We start from the raw sequence: 22,687 nt of genomic DNA, 5'->3' as shown, positions 1-22,687 counted from the left end.
TTAAATGTGTTAGGCAAATACTGACCTTACTGCTCAATTGAATAGCAAAAGGTATGTTGTTGAACTGTACTTCTCAATCTAAGGTCCCCTGGGGAACATTATTCATTCATAAACACCATATTTTATGCAAGATTATATAGTTTAAAACAAGATTTTGGACAGAAGAGTATGTGGAAACATCATAATTTATTTCTGAATTGTAAAATAAGAATTAGAGAATAATTCTGTTGTAAGTATAGCTATATATGTACACATTATATCTATGGCTATCCAAAAGAAAGTTATACATAAAAAACCAAGTATGATCTGACTTAATGGTGAATAACTAGATGACTATAAAAATTCCCCCCAAAATGTAGAAAAAAGTTGAAGACTCAGAAAGTGCTGCCCAAATCAGATAGACATAAAAAAATATAGTTCTGTGGCAGAATTGTCATTATGTACAGACCAAATTAATATGTCATGAAAACCTGCTGAAAAACCATTGGAACACATAAGTAAATTCACATTGAAAAATATATATAGTTATTTTCTTGAATATAAAAATAAGCCTTTGGGCTGGGGATATGGCTCAAGCAGTAGCGCGCTCGCATGGCATGCGCGGGGTGCTGGGTTTGATCCTCAGCACCACATAAAAATAAAGATGTTGTGTCCACCAAAAACTAAAAAATAAATATCAAAAAAATTCTCTCTCTCTAAAAAAAAGCCTTATAGAAAACATTGTAAAATTTGTCACCAGCATTTCTGAAAAATATTAAATTCCTTTGAATAACTTTAAAAACACATAGAACTGACAACTATTAAAACCTACTGAGGAATCAAAGTAAAACTTACTAAATAGAGGGATAAGTTGTATATTTAGATTGAAAGATTTAGTATTATAATAAAACACATTAATAAAGATAGTTTAAACTTGAAAAATCATTTTTAAATTTGAAATTTTTGAACTAATATACATAGATATTTGAAAGACGACTTATTAAGTTTTGATTCCTCAGCTGTCATATTAGTTTTGTGTTTCTTGTCAAGTTTAATCTGGTTCATCTACAATAGAAAGAAAATGAAAGTGTGTAATAGTAAAAGTTGTTACATAAATTACACCCATACAAAAAACACTACCATAGATTTATGTTTGGAAGTATAGACACATGAGAATAATCAGAAACATCAAATAAAAATAATAAAGACTCTACCATATATTTAAACATAAGATGTAAAATTATAATAAATTATGATATTGACATAAAACAAAATCAACAGAGTAAGGAATAATATCTAAATGTATCTGAACAGTCAGTTTATTTTGAAGATGGCATTTTAATTCAGTGAGAAAATATAAGTAATTGGTTAGTTGGAAGAGTTGCATTTTCTTTTCACTATTTCTACTATAACAAATTTCAAGTGAATTCACTTGAAATGATTAAAATAGAAGAAAAAAATGTACAAGAAAATTTGATTATTTTATAAAATTAGAGTTGCAAAGCAAGTATGTATCCAATACACCACAAAGTTTAGTTCTATTCTTATTTACGTAAAGATGAAATTATGACATATACTCCCATTTGTGTGTATGAACATATGTATATTAAAATCATGTGTCACAAGATAGGAATATGTTTAATATTTATAAGAATCAGGTCTTTTTCCAAAGTAACTGTACCTTTTGACATCCCTCACTAGCACTGCATAAGAGTTTCAGGAGTTCTACATACACTTCATCATGAATATTTTAGCCATTCTGATGGGTATGTAGTATTATCACTACATTTTCCTAATAACCTATGAAGCTGAACATCTTTTTATGCTTACTGTTCATTTATACAGATTATTTGATATATTTTATCTTCAATATTTTGGTCATTTTAAATCAGGTTGTATTTTATTGAGATGTTAAAGTTATATCAAATAAAGAAAGAGTATTTAGAATATGTAAGTATTGTGAATATTTTCTGCTATCTATAGTTTACCTTTTCATTTTCTTATTGGTGTCACATAAAGAACACAGGTTTTAAAACCTAAGTACATTTCAAAATTTTTCTATCTTATGGTTTCTACTTTTTGGGTTCTCTCAAGATCTTTGCCTATTTCAATGTCTCTATGCATTCTTCTAGAAAGTTTGTAGTTTCATCACTTACATTTAGGTCTGTGATCCATTCTGTATTGATTCTTGTGTTGAGTTGGAGGTGAGATGGAGACTTTCCCCTACAGTATCCAGTTTTTGGAGTGTTATTTCTTAGGACTTTCTTTTCCCTATTGAGTTACCCTGGGGAATTTTTAAAAAATCATTTGATCATATATGCATGTGTCTATTCTGAATTCTGTTATCCATTGATTTATGTCTATACTTTCACCAAAACCACAGGTCTTGGTTACTATTGCTATGTATGTTAGCTTTGTCTTGAAATCAGCTACTCTTGGTCCTCCAAAAAATTATCTTCAAAGAATCTTTCGGTTCTTTGAGGTCATTTTAATTTCCATATGAATTTTGGTATCATCTCGTTAATTTCTAAAGAAGTCTTCTGAGATATTGATACTGTGTTGACTTTAGATAAATTTGTGTGAAAATATTGAGTTTCCAGCCCACAAATGTGGTAATCTCTTCATTTACTTAGGTCTTTTTAGATTTCCTTCAGCAAATGTTTTGTCTTTCACAAAGATAGTGTTTCTTTTCCAATTTTTATACTTTTCTTGTGTCTTTTTGCATTTGATAGTACCTCCAACACAATGTTGAATACAAATGCTGAGAACTATTTTCCTTACTTCATTCATAAACTTGGAGGAAAATCATTTTTTCCACCATGAAATTTAACAGTGGATTTTTCATAAATGTTCTTCATTAGGTTGAGGCAGTTCTTTTCTCAGTTAACTAAAAATTTATAACAAAAATAAATATTAAATTTGAAGGTGCTGTTGTGTATCTATGAAGATGATCTGCTTTTTTCTCCATTATTCATTTTAGGCAGTAAATAATACTGATTATTAACAGCAAACCAAACTTGCACTCTTGGCATACACATTACTTTGCCATTTTTAAATACATTGTACTTTTATGTTTTGTTGGATTTCTTTTGTTAATACTTGGTTAATTTTTGTAGTTCAGGAGAATTTTTTCCTCTAGTTTTTATTTTCTTTGTCATGTGTTTGGGTACGTTTAATATCAGAATAATATATGTCTAATAAAACCAGTTGAAAAGTATTTCTCAGTGTTTGTGTAAGATTGTTATTTCTTTCTGAAATATTTAAACAAAAAATATCAGTGAAACCAAGAGTCTAGAATTTTCTTTTTAGGCATTCTTTGGACTACAAATTAATTTTCTTAGTAGATGCTGGAATATTAGATTTTCTCTCTCATTTTTGTGTCAGTTTTGATAGTTTGTTTTTAAAGACATTTTCCTATTTCATCTAAGCTATCAAATTTAATTGAAGTTGTCATAAAGTTGTTAGTTTTCTAATGTTCATAAATCTGAAAATTGTCTCTTTCAGTTCTGACACTGGTAGGTTGTACTTTTCTTTGTTCTTGATAAATCTAGCTAGAATTTTTCAAGGAACTTTTGCTTATATTGATTTTTTCTGTTGTGTGTCCTTGCTATTTTATTAATTTATCTTCTTATCCTTATTATTTTTGACCTTTGGGTTTAGTTTGCTCTTTTATTTATTTAATTTTTGGCTTCCTAAGATGGAAACTTAGACAAATTATTTTGGACATTCTTATTCTCTAACATAAGTTTTTGAAACTATAAATACTCCCCCTCGTATGTTTTACTATAGTTGCAGTTCATAAATTTTAATTCTTTAAAAAACTGATCAAATTGTTTTCTAATTTATTTTATGCTTCCTTCTATTACCCATGAATGCTCTAGGATTTAGTTGGTTTATTTACAAATATTCTGATCTTTTCTAGATGTCTTATTTCAATTTTCTAATTTAATTCTGTTTTTATGAGAGAAAATACTATGTAGATGTTTAATCTTTTGAAATCTATCATTTAACTAGATCAGAATATGATCAATCTTGGTGACTGTTCACTTGAAATGAATGTCATTTACGTTTTGATGTGCATTGTTCTCTAAAAGTCATTATGGTTAATGTTGATTATGTTTAGATCTTCTAAATCCTACACTTTTTGAAAGTTGCTCTAATAATACAGAGAGAGATGTGTTAAAATCCTTAACTACGAAGGTTATAAAGCCCTGAACACCATCCTGTGGTATTTTTTTGGGTGTGTTGAAACCTTTAGTGGGTGGGACCTAATGGAACAAAGTTAGATCATTGCTGGACCTTTCCTTGAAGGAGGTATTAGGGATTTGGTTTCTTCCCTCTTTTTTGCATCCTAGCTGTCATTAGGTGAGCAGACCTCCTATGCTACTCACTCCTGCCATGATGCAGTGTGCTGCTTCATGCTCCAAACAGGGGCAAGTGATCATGTCCAGAATCTGAGTCAAACTCTTTACTCCTTGTAAGTTATCTCAGCTGTTTTGTCACAGTGACAGAAAGTTGACTAACACAATATAAACTGGCTTCAGAAAGACATAGAAGCCTTATAATAGTATGTTTCCATTTATATCTCCCTATCTTTGGTGGGGAGAAGCATAATGAGCTCTAGGCATAGTGGCAAGGGTGTGTGAAGGCAAGGAATACCCTGTGATAGTGAACTTAAAATAGTTCAGAATGGCTGGAATACTAAGGAGAGAAGAGGCTTTACTTACAGGAGTAAGTAAAGGAGTGAATTTATATGGTGCTTATAAACTGTGATAAGCTATTTGTACTTTATCCTGAGGGTAATAGCAAGCCATTTACGTGTTTTGTGCAAAAGAATAATATGATCAGATTTGCATTTTGGAAAGCAGAAAAGAGACTTGTAGTGGGGAAAGACCTGAATCTGGAAACTCAACGACTCTTGTATTCATCCAAGATAAAAATAGTAGTGACTACAATAAGGGCTGTGGGAGTCAACATGGGTTACAGGAGCAGATTTGAGACATTCTGATGCAGAGCAGGAATGCTCCACTTATGGAATGTCTTCAGAGTATGTTGGAGAAGAAGAGGTAAAGATGATTTCCAGTCTCTTAACAACTGAGGAGGACTTGGGTAAGATGAGGAACTTAAAGCAGTAACATGTGGAGGAATTCTTGTTTCCCTGATGGTATACATTCTTGGACCAAGAGGTCTGGGGTCCTTGGGTAAATTAATGATTTATCACTTCTTAAAAATATTCTTCAAATATATTCTAGTATTTCTTAGGAGGGCAGGGAAATGTATTTTCTTTTATAATTATGTGGCTATTAATATTTGTAAGATAAAGCTTCCATTATATTATTTGCACTTTCCAGCTTATTTTGAATTAAGAGTGATGACTGAGTGAGCCATTTTTTTCATAAATTCCACTGGAGAATAGTGTTGTCATCGGCAGAGTTTGCTCAATGTACACATCAACAGTTAGAGAAGGGGATAATTGGCATGTTATTTACGATTTTTTTTCTGTAATAGTTTAGGGAAAGGGCTTTTTAAATACTTTTCCATGGGTATCTACCAAGAAATATAGCAGAAAGGAATTCAATTAAGGGGGGGTTACATCTAATTTTTTTTAAAAAAATAGTTATTTTGGCTCTGGTCAAAATGAAGGATTGTCAAAAGGATTAGTACTCAGCAAGCAGGCAAAGTTGCTTCAGATCTGGATTCTCTTGTCAGTCCCACTGGCAGAAGTAGACAATTTGGAGCCTTTTCTCGAGCATTTTCTTTGATGTAGCTTGGAAAACTGTGGAGGAAGGTTCTGCTTTATCATTCCAACCATAAGTGTTTCTCAGGTTTAGTCTAGAAGGGCAGACTGCTGACTCCATTTAGCTCTGCTGTCATCATAAATCTTACAATCAAAGTTTGCTCATAATGTCCAACTGTGACCAATGTTTGACAAGATGAACTTTGTTTCATTAAGAATAAAGCAGGAAACTAAAATCTATAGGGAGCTTACGAGGGCTTTTCTACTAATTCCAATCAAAGAGACTCTCCAGCACAGTGATTAGTTCCCTTTGAAGCTTAGTGTGTGAAGCTGGATATTTTCATACTCACATTTCTCATATGCTGGGTACTTATTTCCCACCTCTTCTATTAACTAAAACAACACAAATAAAAACATCAGGGAGTGTACTTTCAAAACAGCAAAAATTTGGGCTTATTTACCCCTGGCTCAAATTCTGATTGTGACATGTTAGCTATGAAACATGGATAATAATAGCTATGATTCTTATCTCTCCTTGGTTAATTCATGATAATAAAACATAATAAATGTGAGCACTAAAGATGATATATATAAAGTGCTTAGCACTTTCATAACTGTCATTATCATCATTTTTTTTATGGTAGAATGTTTTGGTTTGTTGAAGCAGATTCTATCAAGATGAAAACCAAGCCACAGAAGGAGATGGATTTCTTCTGAGGACAGGAGAACACTGCAGCAAGAGGTCCTCAAATGGATGATACAATGTTCAGGAAAAGTGGACAGATCAGTAGAATGAAGAAAGAGAAATGGAGAATTTCAAACATCATCATCTTTTCAAACAGAAGAACAGGACGACAGTTCTTCATTGTTTAAAAAGAAAATTTAGAAGGGATACAGCTGCTTTGATAGATGATATAGTAATGATAAATTGCTGAGCCTGGGAATTTTATGATTAATTTAGTTCCCTGGCAACTGAACAAGGGCACAAAACAATAAATGCAATAAATGGATAGTGCAGAAATCCCTGTAAACCTTCACATCGGCTAATTATAGGATTTTTTTCCCCAATAAAACTATTTTCCAAATGGAGAGGGATATGTGACAAGAAGAGCCAGGAGGAGAAGAAAAGCAAGCAAAGGATTTAATGAATAAAGCCATCTGAAACACATTTGAGGTCATAAAACTGAGATTTAAAGTTTCCAGGTATCTAAAACTGTAAATCAGAAAGACTGGTCTGTGTCAAAAATCAGATACGAAAGAGCTGTGAATGTCCTATAAAACATTTGAAAACTAACAGAAATAAATTTCAGTGTGAGCAAGTCTTGAAACTCACCAGGGGTTGCCCAAGTTCTTTGAAGGACATAAGTGAACTTGAGCTTGAAGCCGGAAGTCCCAACCCTGGCAGGAACCAATGGATTTGCACTCTTTCTACAGAAAAGAAAAAAATGTATCCTTCTCCATGATCTCCAATTATCCTCCAAAGTATTGTATTTTTACCTTTCTCACAACTCATTCTTGGTAAGGAAGAAAGTTTCAATATTAAGGGTCAACTTGCAGAAATTTGGAGGGGAAATGGTAACAGCTACTATGAAAAACAGACTTGGAGAACATCCAACGTGTTTTATTTTGTAAGATAATTTTTAAACCAAAACTTATCTGTGTCAATGATAAAATTACTCAGTGGTTTAGGCAGAAGAAAAAGCAGTTATGTTGTAAATATTTCTCAATTAACTATATTTGGATTACCAATTCTGCTAAGAATTGAAGATAGCATTTTGAACTCCAGTTACTTGGCTAGAAAATATCAGATGATCGCAATTATCATTTGGTTTGAAGCCCATATATATAATGTAAGATTCTATCTGCATGGAAATGAGTGTTAATATAATTTAACGCAATGAAGTCTATATAAGTTGATATAAAGTGGGCATACAAATAGTAAATTGAACATGAAATCAGATAACATCTTTATTTTTTCCCTCTGTTGTCATTTGATAATTCGTTTAGGATAGGTAAGGAGATTAAGAACGTTTTTATTTAACTGGAACTGTCATTGGTAACAGTGTCCTCTGAGGCTGGTAGATTTTAAAGTTGACATTTTTCATGTGGCAATTTCTGGGGCTTTTCAGGATCCACAATCAAGGGATATCTCATGCACAGCTCCCTCTGATTTGGATGAGTGAATCTCTGTCTGGCTTGTTGAAATAGTCATTCCACAGTCCATGGGAACACTGAATATGCTGAGACCATATTACCCTCCTATGTGGCCTTATTGTAAAGGATATAATACTGGTTCTGGCTCTGTCATGCATGTTGCCTTCAAGGACATGGGAAAAACTCATTTGCCCAGAGAGAAGCTGGAACTGATGCCAGAGATGGGAATTTCTGACCTGATATTAACAGAAATGAAACTAAGTTGGCCAGGAGTATGAACACACAAGGTGAAACTTTAATTAGGGCACATGCCTTTTGTTGGGTTGCTGGGATAGGCTAGGGTCCATTTTTGCCATCTGATTCTGTAAAAGTACTTTTGCTTGAGAGGAGAATTTCCATTTGTTCCGTAGCAGGATGTTTATTAGACCTGTTGGGGTAATTTGGTTCCCATGAGATGATTGTTTCTGCTTGGGGTTGGGGCAATCTCATCATGGGGATGATCTGCCTACAAGGCTCTGTTGCTTGTGGAAGGTGTAGGTCAAAGGTCAAAGATGTGTAGATGATATTCTTGGGGGGGGGTCCAGGGAAGGTTGTTGTGAATCAGGCAGTTGAGTGTGACTCTAAATCTTGAAGGACCTGACTTATTCTCATTTTGACATCTTCAGCCTTTAAGGGGATGGATTATCAGCATTAGGTAAACACTCCTCTATGTGCAGAGTTGTGGAAGATTGTGACCCAAAGTTTCAGGCAAAGAGGACAAATACAAAATGAAGCTAGAGATGGCATCCCCTTATCTTTCTTTAAGTTACTCATCAGGCATCAGCAGGCCCAGGTGAAGAGTTGATGCTTTTAGCAAAGGCAGCCTCTCTAAGTCCCGACTACAATTGGTGGCTCAAGCTCCTCAGTTTTTGTGGTACTTTTAATGGATCATGAGTTACTTGGGAATGCATGTGCCCTTTGTCCCCATAGTGGTCCCAACTGCCTCAAAAATGCAAAACAATCCTCACGCAGCAGCAACTTCCTTATTCTCTTTTGTGACAGAGTAATCTACTTAATATTTGTTTTCAAAATTTGCCAGAAAAGGGTTAGGCTGAAAGCAGAAGACGATTGAAGATTCCATATAATCCTGTGAAAGCTCTTATCTCCTGATTTCAGGAGGAGGCGAAAGCACCCTTCTTCCTTGGTGTGTCATTTGCCTAAGGTTATAGTCTTAGTATTGGAGCCAAAATTTCCATCCAGAATTTTTAGAGCCCTTTTGTTCTACTCTTTCTCATTGATTATTTCTGTATATAGTTCATTCCAATTAATAGAACTAATTAAAAAAAAAACAGAATTTTTTACAGTAACACTTTTAAAACTAGAGAAAACGTACCATTTCCTCATTTATCTCTGGGCGGTGCTTTTGTATCTTTTTCTATGGTTCTGAATCAATTTTCTACCGGACTGGGATTTCAAAACATGAGTTCATCTTGTATTCAAGTGACTGGTGACCAATTAGCAAAGCTTGTCCAAAGTCATTAATTAATAGCTTCGGTTTAATCTTTGTTGCAACTGGAGTACCCTGTGTTCTGGTGTTTATTTTTATCTCTTTGAAATGTAAATTATTTGCTCTTCTCTTACAGTTTCTTTCTGAATCTCCTTTTGGCCTACATAGAGTTACTCGGGACATGTAGGGTATGCCTACTTTTCTGGAAACTTTTAAAGATAAAAGTGGTTTTTGTCTAGCTTTGAGGGTTTTCTCTTTGAAATTAATGCTACTAGTTAAAGAGTAGTTGGCTTAAGATTCCTGATGGCCTTACAGATGTGTTGTAAAATGTTCCCAACCTATAAGGCAATATTAGATAATGGCTAAGAGTGTAAATATGCAACAGAACTAAACCCTCTCTTATTCTCAGTGTTCTTACTTCAAACATAGGAACAATAGTAACTATCCTAGCTGGTTATTGTGAGAATCAAAAGTGAGAGTGGAGCCCAAGTCAGATTTTCATCCTTTATTATTATTTAGAGAAAGGGAAAAGGTGTCAAACACAGATCCCTCATTTGAGAGAGTACTAAAAACCTCTTTTTTATGTAAATAGTTGCCTACAGAATAGATAATCTGGAGTTACTGGATTAATATATTAAGGTAGATATTTACATCTATTTAGTATTTCATATTGGAGATCCAAAAATTAACTCAGAGCACAAATTTCTGTGAAGAAATTACTTAAATCCCTTTAAATATATTTAGAGCTATGAAATATGTGCCTCACTTTAACTGGAGTGAAAAAAAAAATAAAAGGTTGTCTGGCTACCTTTCTGTGATAATTACTCAGCCTTCAAGATCCACCCAGGCCAATCTGTATGAAGTGTGTGACCACAGAGGTTAATAACCTCCTTCATAAGGTTATTAAATTTTACTAGAGAAAATAAGATCAAATAGAGAAGAATTCTGTTAAGTAGTTTCCTTTCAGAGTCTTGAATTTTATATATTGTTCCATGAAAAACTGGACTCTTTGAAGTGTGGATATTCATGAACAAAGGAGAGTCTCTCTGGAGATTACCTGATTTTAATTAGTTGGTGCTGAAGGCACCAAGATATTTTAGCTTTTTTCTTGTTCAAAGCTGTTCAGATAAGATAGGTGTCTTAAATCCCTCCTGGAACACTCTGAAAATGAAACAAATATAAATTTCTACCAGCTTAGGAAACTGATAAATCCTGAAATCTCAGTAGTGTACACTGCAGAAGTTTATTAGTTGTACTCCACAAAGACATGGAGGGACCTGGGCTCTATTTTACAATTCTACCCTTTTCTAAGTTTTTGAAGTCCTTTTCATTTGACATGGAGAAAGTCATAAAGTATCACAAATAAGAGGTTTTCATGAACCAGATGTGACACTTGCACGCATAATTTCTATTTGTACTTCACTAGCCAGAACTCGGGCCTATGGCTATTCCTAATAGCAAGGGAGACTGGGAAATGTAGTTTATCTACATGGTAATAAGTTTGGAAAGTATGTTGCCTTTCTATGGCAAAATAAATATAAAATTATATTAAGTATTAATCTAGTATGTATGTATTTTGGCTTATATTTTGTTTAAAAATTGTTCTAGAAAGGACTTAGTCGTCTGGAAAATTTCCTATATTTTATCTCAACTGTGGTGTCTCCAAACTGCAAATATAGAGTGAGTCAGTGGGAAAGAAAAGGCTCAGGCCATAACTGATCCAAAGAGAGCTGCACATTTGCCTCAGTCTATCTGACTTGGCCTTCATTGATGTAATAATCTTTGTCAGAGAGAGTACTGTGTCCAAATTCCCATTTATATACATATTAATTCATATCAAATATTATTTTTAAAGCTGTTTTCTGGATAAGAATGAAGGCCAAATGCATTCTATTTTTAAAAACTGCATAGCAATCAAGCTCAGGAATACTTTAAAATTCTTTACATTTTAAGACTCAGATTTTTGCCTCTAACATTGGCAGATATTTGGGAACTCTCTCTTGTTTTAGCAACTGATGGTTGTCAACTAATTGCTTATATTCCCTCCATAGGACTGAAAAATATATCAGAGAAGTAAGTATATTTAGTTGAAATCTATAAACACATACTGGGTGCCTTCTGTGTGCAAGGCAAGCAGCACACATAGAGCTGAGTAAAGGCAATTCATTTTCTCCAACAGCATATAGTCTAGTAAGGAAACACTGACTGGTAGCACATTAATGATATGAATTTGATTTCCATATTTGAATCAATGTATAATTTTAAATAGCAAATATGCACTTTATTAGATTATTTAATATACTAAAATATTGCAAAACTAATGTACAATTGTAGAAAAATACATTGCTATGATTCTTTTAATTATCTTATTTAGGAATTAAAATGATGGCTATGGGAGATATTTAATAACTTGTAAAAATGTGTATATAAAAATGCTAAGTGAAAAAAAAAACAAATTATAACCCTAGAATTAATATAAATAAGGGGGAAATATTCTTAATCAAACAAAGACTGGCAGGTAATACACCAAAATGGTAAGTACTAAGATTATTACAGAAGAAATATTTATCAGTTAAGAAATGCTTTCAATGTGCATAATATTACCAAGTCTTGAAAACTCTAATATTAGGAACATAAAACTATAATTAAAGTTTCAAAATTTAATCACAGAATCTTTTCTTCTGAATGATTAACCGGTAATATAGATATGTTACTTCATTGGCCACATTATAAAGTTAAACAGCAAATCTTTAGGTTACTATTTCTGTTTTCTCTGTTAATGAGTTATCATCCACTACCTTCTGATTTCCCACCATATATGATGTCCAAGTAGACATTGAATAGAAATTCTTAATAGTGGTGTCTCCAAACTGCAAATATAGCATGAGTCAGTGGGAAAGAAAAGTCTCAGGCCATAACTGATCCAAAGAGAGCTGCACATTTGCCTCAGTCTATCTGATGTGTGCAGAAGCCCTTTTCATACATAAATCTGATTTTCTCTGCTCATTTGTGCCTCAAAGGAATAAAAATGAAGGGCAGTGATCTTAAGCTAAACTCAGTGCCCTACACAAAATGCATGGTAAGTGCCTATTGAGGTAATAAAAATAGAACACAATGTTTCCAAATACCAGTTCTTTCTTACTAATACATGGCTTTGTCAAATCTGTTTTTCACTTGCAATATTATTTACTTTAACATTATTTTAAAAATGAACACATTTTGAAAACTTACACTAAAAATAAAAATGAATAATTCAAATGGAAAATAATAATCAGGAAGTAAAAAATTATACATATACATATACACACACACAGACCCACAATAGGAACAAAAATAATGTTATAGTCTAGCTAAAACTTCTTATCTTTCAAGAGACTTGCTCTCTATTTGGAAGAATATTCAGGGTCAGAAAGGTGTTAAAATTAAATCCTTCCCATTATAATCAGAAGATCAATTGTAAACATAAAAGGGAATAGCTCTGTCCTCACAAAATCAGAGTTACTGAATACTTTGTTTTCTAATACCAAAGCACTACCCAGGAATGCATCTCATACTTTAGGTTACACAGGCATTGTTTTATTCACTTATGATGCTTCATTTACTCAACTTCTTTGGGTCAAATATTTAACATATGCAGGAATGTGAATTTACACCCAAGCCTTCTGCCCTGAGCACTCTGCAACTCCCATCTTCTCCCAACACTGTTTTTCTTTTATATTTGTTCTAATTAGTTATACATGACAGTAGAATGCATTTTGACACATCGTACATAAATGGAGTATAACTTCTCATTCTTCTGGTTGTACATGATGTAGAATCACACCAGTTGTGTAGGCATGTATGCACATACGGTAATAATGAATGAATAAAGAAAATGTGAAATATATACACAATGGAATATCACTCAGCCTTAAAGAAGAATGAAATTATGGCATTTGCAGGTAAATGGATAGATCTGGAAAATATCATGCTAAGTGAAATAAGCCAATTCCCAAAATCCAAAGGCCAAATGTTTTCTCTGATATGTGGATGCTAATTCACTATAAGAGGGGAGGCTATGGAAAAATAGAGGTACTTTGGATTAGGTAAAGGGGAGTGAAAAGAGGGGAGCGGGTATGGGGATAGGAAGGACAATAGAATTAATCATACATTATTACTCTATGTACATATATGACTACACCAATACTTTTTTTCATGCAGTTTTGGCATGTCTTTTCATTTTGTTCTTTCAAATCAATTGCTATAGATAGATGAAAGAAGAAAATGTGTTGATACTCTAAGTTATTGAGGTAATAAATCATATTTTCATTGATTTCATGGTTTCTTTTAGTTTCTTATGTATATAAGACCAAGAGATTCTATTTATATACGTATAGGGGAGGGAAGTTCAAATATAAGTATTTTTAGTATTTTTCAGTTTGTTTATATTTTGATAAACATTTCTGGAATCCCAGGGAATCACATTAACATAAATGTTATATTTACCTTCATATAGTATACTTGCTAATCATCCATATCTGGATAAATTGTCTTGAAAGAAAACCATTACATGGCTCAGCCAACAGATTCTCATGATTAAAAATGAAGGTGAAAAACAGATGAAGTATGAAAGAACTCAGAGCCTATAAGACAGCATACATCAAGAAATGAATCCTGGCAATTTAACATGGTGTCATAGAAACCAATGTCATCTGAGGCTTTCACCCAGCCACTTTAGGGGTATGATTCATAGATCATGTTTGTGTGAAAACTTCACTTGAATTTAAAGCCACGTGAAGTCTTAGTTTGGCTTTCAGATAAGTAAACTGATTTTTAAACCAGGCCTCTTAACTCCTCACAGTTTATGCCTAGAAGAAAAGGCAATATAAACTAATAATTCCTGGATCAAATTATTATCATATTTTTCCTTTTTAAATTTTTTAAATTTTTTGGCACGAATTATTTGCAGGCCTTATTACATATTTTCCACTTGCTTCAAAATGATTATAATAATGACAACATTTATGATATGTGTTATAGTGAATATAAGGTGTTCCCCCACAAAACTTTTAATACAGAAATATTCAGAGATAAAATTATTAGATTGTGAGAGCTATAATCTTATCTTTTCATCCTAGTTTGAATGGACTGACTGGGTAGTAACTGTAGTCAGATGGAGTGTGGCTAGAGGTGGTGTGTCACGTGGGGCATACCCTGGAAGAGCACATCTTCCTTGGGCCCCCACCCTGGCTTCTGTACCCCACCACAAGCTGAGCAGCTTTCCTTCACTGGGCCCTTCCCCAATGATGTGCTGCCTCAGGTTGGTCCCAGAGCAAAGGAGTTGGCCATCTATGGACTGAGACCTTTGAAAATTTGAGCCCCAAATAAACTTTTCCTCCTCTAAATTGTTCTCCTCAAGTATTTTGGTCCCAGGGACACAAAAATTGTCTAAAACAACATAGTTATATTCCCTTTCAGTCCTCAAAACAACCTTCCCTGAGATAGCAAGTGTTCTTGTTACTATTTTATAGATGGGAAATCCAAGTCTTCTGGGTTAAATTTATTTGTTCAAGGTCATACTGTAAAGAAGTGAAAGAAGAGCCAGGTGTGGTGGCACACACTTGTAATCCCAAGGATTAGGGAAGCTGAGGCAGGAGGATCGAGAATTCAAAGCCAGTCTTAGCAAAAGCAAGGCACTAAGCAATTTGGTGAGACCCTCACCAAATAAAAATACAAAATAGAAATAAAATACAAAATAGAGCTGGGGATGTGGCTCAGTTGTCAATTGCCCCCGAGTTCAAATTCCCAGTACCAAAAAAAAAAAAAAAAAGAATTAAAACTCAGAGTTTTTTGGCTGTCAAGTCATAGTAAATACAACCCTGGGTTCTAAGTTGGTTTTATTTAAATCTCCTTAATAGGTTATGCAATTGAGTCTCAGGAGGTCATTACAACTAGTTCAAGGTCATGGAGATAGTAAGGGGCAGAGCTAGGATTCCAACCAACCCAGGTCTGTTATTGCTTTGCTGAACTTCTGTACCTCACTTTGAAAACTGAAGATCTTCTATATCAGAGAAATAAAGAAAAATGAGTGCTGCCTCAATACTTTGTAAATTAGATAACCATAATTTATTGGTCCTAGCTTTATTAAGGTCTTATTATATTTTATTAATATCCCATGTTCTAATTATGGACAACTGAAGAGGGGAGAGAGCTACATTTATGTCTGCTCTTGTGTTTTACAGATAGAATGACCAAAGAATATGTCACTCTGTAGTATGTTGCTTTTAAATTCTTTGGGTACAAACAAAGGAGTGGGATAGCTGGGTCAAATGGTGATTCCATTCCCAGTTTTCAAAGGAATCTCCATACTGCTTTTCAGATTACTGGTAGAACTGCAAATTGGTGCAACAAATATAAGAATGTGCCCTTTTCCGCACATCCTTGCCAACACTTATTGTTGTTTATATTCTTAATAGCTGCCATTCTGACTGGAATGAAACAAAATCTTAGAGTAGTTTTGATTTGCATTTCTCTAATTGCTAGAGATGTTGAACATTTTTTCATATATTTGTTGATTGATTGTATATCACCTTCTTGTTCAATTCCTTGGCCCATTTATTGATTGGATTATTTGTGTGTGTGTGTGTGTGTGTGTGTGTGTAAAGATTTTTTAGTTCTTTATATAACCTAGAGATTAGTGCTCTATTGGATATGCATGTGGTAAAAATTTGTTCCCATTTTGTAGAATCTCTATTTACTTCCCTGATTGTTTCTTTTGCTGAGAAGCTTTTGAGTTTGAATCTATCCCATTTATTGATCCTTGATTATAATTCGTATGCTATAGGAGTATTATTAAGGACATTGGGGCCTAATTGGACATGATGGAGATTTGGGTCTACTTTTTCTTCTAATAGACATAGTGTCTCTGGTTTAATTCCTAGGTCCTTTATCCACTTTGAGCTGAGTTTTGTGCATGGTGAGAGATAGAGGTTTAATTTCATTTTATTACATGTGGATTTCCAGTTTTCCCAACATCATTTGTTGAAGAGGCTATCTTTTCTCCAATATATGTTTTTGGTGCCTTTGTCTAATATGAGATAACTGTATTTAAGTGGGTTTGTCTCTGTGTACCATTGGTCTTAAAGTGCAAATACCATGGTGCAAATACCATGGTGCAAATACCATGGTGCAAATACCATGGTGTTTTTGATATTATAGCTCTGTAGTATAGTTTAAGGTCTGATATTATGGTGCTTCCTGCTTTACTCTTATTGCTAAGGATTGCTCTGGCTATTCTGTCAGTACATTTTCAAAAGGTGACTTGTGTGGTTTTTATTGAGCACTACAGTACTATTAGCAAACAAAACAAATCTTTAATGAATACAATGAAGACAGCACATCAGATGAAGAAATGATGGCTGAGTTTGGTGGTGCTTGCCTGTAATCTCAGCAGCTTCAGAAGTTTAGACAGGAGGTGTTAACAAATTCAAAGACAGGATTAGCAACATAGTGAGGCCTTATGCAACTTAGAAGGACCCTGTATCAAAATTTAAAAAAATAAAATAAAAATAAAAAGGCCTGGGAATGTGGCTCAATGGTTAAGTGCCTCTGGGTTCAATCCCTGGCACAAAAAAGAAAAGAAAAGAAAAAGAAATGAATGTAGGGCCCTGAAATTTCAATTTTGTTAAGTCCATACTTTGCAACACTATCATGAATTTTCTCGACTGTAATAGGTAAAGTACAGTGCACATATCAAAATCAAAATGTTAGCTTCAGTTTTCAGACTGGAAAAATATCACTAAATTGATATAAACGACACATTTTGATTTGGACTATTAAATTTTAACATATACTCATGAGTATTCTATGTGACCTAATCTTGCACCAAAGACAGTTTAGTTGTAAATGAATTTTAAGCCATCAATGTTTATAGCAGCACAATTCACAATAGCTCAACTCTGGAACCAACATGTAGATGCCCTTCAGTAGATGAATGGGTAAAGAAAATTGGTGTATATATACACAACAGAATATTACTCAGCAATAAAAGAGAATAAATTCATGGCATCTGCAGGTAAATAGAGTTGGAGAATATAATGCTAAGTGAAGTTAGCCAAACCCAAAGAACCAAATGCCAAATGTTTTATCTGATACAAGGATGCTGATTCATAATGGGGATGGGGAGTGAGCAGGGGAGGAAAAGACGAACTTTAGATAGGGCAAAGGGGAGGGAGGGAAGAGAGAGGGTAGGAGGGTAGGAAAGACGGTGGAATGAGATAGACATCATTACCCTAAGTACATGTATGAAAACATGAATGGTGTGACTCTACATTGTGTTCAACCAGAGACATAAAAAATTGTTCTCTATTTTTGTAATATGAATTGAATTGCATTTTGCTATCATAACATAAAAGAAGAATATGCCACTCAAACTGGGACACTATTTATAAAATTGCTGAGCACAGGGACTCTTCCAGCCAAAGGAGGACTTAGGATCACCATTCTGGGGCAGATAGACACTGTCTCCTGACAGTCTGAGGCTGGTGTTTTCTTGGCCTCAGCAGTTCCATTATAAATGTTCTTGTTCTAGATGTTGCTCTCAAAACCAGTTGAGTACTTTCAACATTAGTCTTAAGAAAAATTTCTTTCTTTGATCCTAATTTATTAATCTAGTTTAGGGAAAAATATCCAAGATTAAGTAGGAAGTTTGTGATGAGAATTAAGTAGCTTTCTCCTGAGTCTTGGGGGCTTTGCCACCATTGCAGACAGAAGACTAACAGTAAGGAGTTTGCATTTTAACCCTGAGTAAACAACATTGATTTTTATGTCCCATTTTTGCTGTGGGAAGAATGATGCTTATGAATTCTATTAATGCCTCAGGAGATGTGTTGCCTTTGACTTTCAGTAGTTGTTCTGCACTCTGGTGTGAGAATTTTTAGTAGATGTATTTTGGTACTGACAATTTATAAATTGGGGCTGAATTCATGATGAAAGACTAAAATCAGAAATTATTTATCAAGAAATCATAGACATAAAGGTATGTCTTGAGATACAACCAAAAAATAACACAAAAAGGGGACAAGACATGTTGGATGGCCATGTCTGTTCAATTTCAGATTTTGCATCTGGTGCTTACTCTGCTAATCACATGCAAACTCACAGAACCTCAGTTCCCCAATGTAAATACCTGCATCTTTCAAGGATTTACTGAGAGTTGAGGTAGTTATCACAAAGGAAGCCTTTATCAAATCTTTTTTCTCATCTTAATTTTCATTTAAAATAGCACAATCACACCCGGAGTTCTGGAGCTGTAGTTGTATTTTTCACATTAATCATATAAAAAGTCATAATCCTCATCCCTCCCTCCATTTTCCTTACTTTGTGCCTTCTTTTGTCTTACCTCTCTACATTTTTCCTTCTTTTTTTCCCCTTATTCTGCTTTACTTCCTCTGTTCCTTTGTTTAATGAAAAGAAGGTGGACAGAGTATTATAAAATGTACAAAATAGGCTGGGGATGTGGCTCAGGGGTAAAAAGCACTTGCCTCGCTGTGTGAGGCCATGAATTCAATCCTCAGCACTGCCAAAAAAAAAATGTACAAAATAATTTGGTAGAATCAGAAATTTAACCCTTTTAATATCATTATTATCCCAAATCATTAGTCATTTAATTAAGCATGAGTCAGATTTGTTTAAGAGACCAAATGATTACAACACTTAAGGAATTTGCAAACTGCTACCCACTTTTTTTTTTTAAGAGGATTTTGTAGAGGATAAAGTTCTCTGTTGATACATGAATATTATCTTTAGATAGAACACTCTTCAAAATTATTTCCTAGAGACAAATAAATATTATAATATGGAAATATTTAAGGCCTTTATTTTATAAATAACCTTGTTGGTGTTCATATTTGTTTATGTTCTTGTTTTGGTCTTCTCTTTATGGCCCTCAGTAACAGGACCTACCGTGGAATCGAGGTCATAAGATGATTTCTGAAAAGGGAACGAAAAGTATGTAGGTAAGAGGAGGAGGAAGAAGTGAAGGAACCAAATTCCTTTGTCTTGTTTTAGGAGACAGTAAAGGCATCTAAGGATTTATTGTATGAATTTGATTTTTCAGTACTTTTTAGCATCAGCAGCTGGGTTCCTGTAATTGAAAGCTGATTACTATGTAAAGGAGTGAAAAATAGATGTTAATTAGATAAAATTGTCTGAGGAGAATAGCAACATTTTGGAAACCTGGGATCCAAGAAAGCTAGACTTTCTGCAAAGAAACAATTTCCCCTCATCAGCCCAACCCTACTTCCCTATCCTAGTAGTCCTCTCTGACAGAATAAGTCATTGGATCTGGATCAGGATCTGGGAGACGACTGACCTTTGCAGCAGTGGGACCTGGTGATTTGGTCTTGGCTTACCACCTCCACCAATCCTAAATCTATTTACTGGGGAGGCCAGTTTAAAGAATAAAAGGCTTTACCATCTTTTTCAAGCAAGTAGAAGTTAGTAGGTATTTCATACAGGGTGGCATAGAGGCTTTTGGCAGTGGTAAAAGCAGTTTTCCACCTGGGATGCTCTTCCTTGATTTTTCCATACGGTATCTCTCTTACATTGTTACACCTTAAAGGACATTGAGATGGTTAATTTTATATGTCAACTTGACTAGGCTAAAGGATGCCCAGATAGTTTGTGAAACTTTATTTCTGAGAGATTGGCATTTAAATGAGAAGACTTTGTAAAGAAGATCCATCCTTGTTAATATGGGTGGGCATCATTCTGTTGTTTGAGAGTCCTGGGAGAACAAAAAATCTGAGGAAGGTCAAATCTTGCTTCCTTTCAATTGAACCATGTATCTTATGCTGTTCAGTATGGCAGCTCCTGGCATTCTGAATTATGCCTTTGGCTTTCCTGGTTCTCCATCTTGCCAATGGGGGAACTTCTCTGCCTCCATAATTACACAAACCAATTCCCATTATAAATCTTTCTCTGTACATGTGTGTATATTTTCATATTCTATTAAATCTGTTTTTTTTTTCTTTTGAGAATCCTATGTAATATAGACACATTAAAGAATCACCAGAGTTGGCTTAGAGCAGTAAGTTCTCCAACATTAGTGTACCAAGGAATCACCTGTAGCAATATAATTGGGGAAGATATTCTGATTCATGAGGTCCAGGGAGAGTCCCCTGAATGAATGTTCATTTTTTTAAGAAGTACTTTCAGCGTATTCTAATTCAGATGATGAATAAACTACTCTTTCAATGGAAGAATGTAGAATAGAAACTAAAGAAATTTATATGGCATGAGAACAGGCTGAATTCTCACTCTGACTTATGAGAATAGCTGTGAGACGGGAGTTCCAAATCATTTAAGGAAAGAAATGAACCAATAGGAAAACCACAGTGGGACCAATATGGTCAGTACATTGGCTAGGGAAGGGACTCAGTGAGTGAGGTAGGGTGGGGACAGTCACTCCTAGCTAAGCGTGGACTTCAGGTGGTTCTGGAGAGGCCGAGTGCCCTTGAAGATAGACCCTTTTATGCTATTGTTGGAAAGAATAGTACCTTAAAGTGATCAAAGGACATGCTAGTTCTTTCATCATCATTCTTGGTTTTTATTAGTGCTTTATTAAGAACAAGATAGAACTTCAGTTCCCTAAGTGGAGGACCAATGACATTTATATATGAAGGACATTCCTGTGGCACACTTAAAATACAATGAAGTAACTCCACCTTTTTCACTTCTGAGTAAGAAAAATGATGCCATTATATCCAAAGTCACTGACACACTGTTAACAGGGTGTATCCTTGACAGACTTCTACACCTGTGATACTCCTCACAATGGCTTTGGGGAAAGACAGTGAAGAACTGAGATGAGAGAGTAGCTCTGTCCCTAGTAGATCTGAGAGGATGAAGGTCACCTGGTGAAAATTCAAGGGAGAGGTTGCCCCAAGCTATTATTCTCTAAGATGTGCCCATCTGAGTCCCCTCCACCTTTCTTGGGATGGAGGAAAACAGTTTTAACTCAAGGTCTTGTTATTTCTCTGCATGGTCTTCTTAGGAGTTATAAAAGTTCTTTAGAGAAGGTTTTTGAATGATACTATGTAGGTGTAGTTTTGAAGAAAGATAGGAATGTGTGAAAAACAGACAAGAGTCACCAGAGGCCTGCTGACCCTGCTGGGATTCTGTGCAATGCCTTGTTTAACCGTCTATACTATGCTGGTCACCATGCCTGGTGCCTGGTGCCCAGGCTGGTTACCACTAGGTACTGCATGCTGATCTCCAGGATTGATCATACCATTCAGAGCTCTCAGAGCAAAACCAATATTCTTTCTGATGACTAAATTGAAATTTTGACCATCAGCAATTGGGTTTAAAGAACAAGGAGCAGGCAATTAAAATGCCACTAAAGGCATTTAATTTTCTTGAAAGTTAAAACTGTAGTCACTACTAAGCTGAATTATTTTTTTTTAAGTTCAGGGAAAATGTAAGAATAATCTCAACCTAATTGGGGGGATTCCAAGCCTATTTATGCAGGAAGATTTCAAAATGCTACTTGATGTTAGGAAATTTTACTACAAGAGTCGAAGACAGGAGGTTTTGAAGCTGTTAACTCATCAAAACTGCTGCTACAGATGACTACACTCCATGTTACTCATTTTGTTGCCAGATAAGTTAGTAGAAATATAAACTTCTGATTTGCATTCTAGGACTATCAGAGGAAAGACTGGGGGAATCTTTTCTTCATCTTGTTGAGCCTTAAAGTCTTTGCAGAAATAATGATTTAGATACTTTACAGCAAAGGGATGAGATAAATTCTGTGTCTAATCCACATGTTTTTGTTACTGGCTAGAATTCAGTGATTAAAGTTAAGAAGTCAATATAGTGATTAATATTCTATTTAATGTGCAAGTCTTAGTAATGTACTCTTTAAAATACCTTTCTTTTTAAAAATCCCTACTAAGGATGCTTGTCTTTGGTCTGGGATTCAAGATCTACTGAAATGGTGAAATGCCTGAAAATGTTTAATGACTAGCTCTCCAAAGGGTTGAGAGAGCCCTGTTTTCCATCATGTTAAGTACTCCCACCATGAACAATATCTGCCTGCTGACATTATAACAACAGGTATGAGATTTTTGTAAAATACATGAAAAATTCAGAGTTGACTCTTGCAAACTGGAAGGAGTTGAATCCAGCACACAGGAACTGGACCCTACCACTTTAAATAGCTTTATATGCACTAAGGTAATATTTTGTATATTGAAAATATTTGTGTATAAAAATTGTGGGAGCAAATGCATTAACAAATCTGTATTTTTTTTTAAACTTATCATTGGGTTCAAAATACTGGTATGCCT

At 34.5% G+C, this 22,687-nt stretch overlaps 1 protein-coding gene across 1 annotated transcript in view; it reads right to left on the bottom strand.

Moving 5' to 3' along the window:
- Window positions 1–22,687, bottom strand: part of LINGO2 (leucine rich repeat and Ig domain containing 2) — a gene marked incomplete at its 3' end in the record, with an annotated part of 295,476 nt that overhangs the window by 2,714 nt on the left and 270,075 nt on the right. The gene's annotated exons all lie outside the window — the stretch shown is intronic.

Source organism: Spermophilus citellus, assembly GCF_964194105.1.
Source record: "Spermophilus citellus genome assembly, chromosome: 2".
Classification (NCBI taxonomy): Eukaryota; Metazoa; Chordata; class Mammalia; order Rodentia; family Sciuridae; genus Spermophilus; species Spermophilus citellus.
This window is presented reverse-complemented; position numbering and strand designations above follow the sequence as displayed.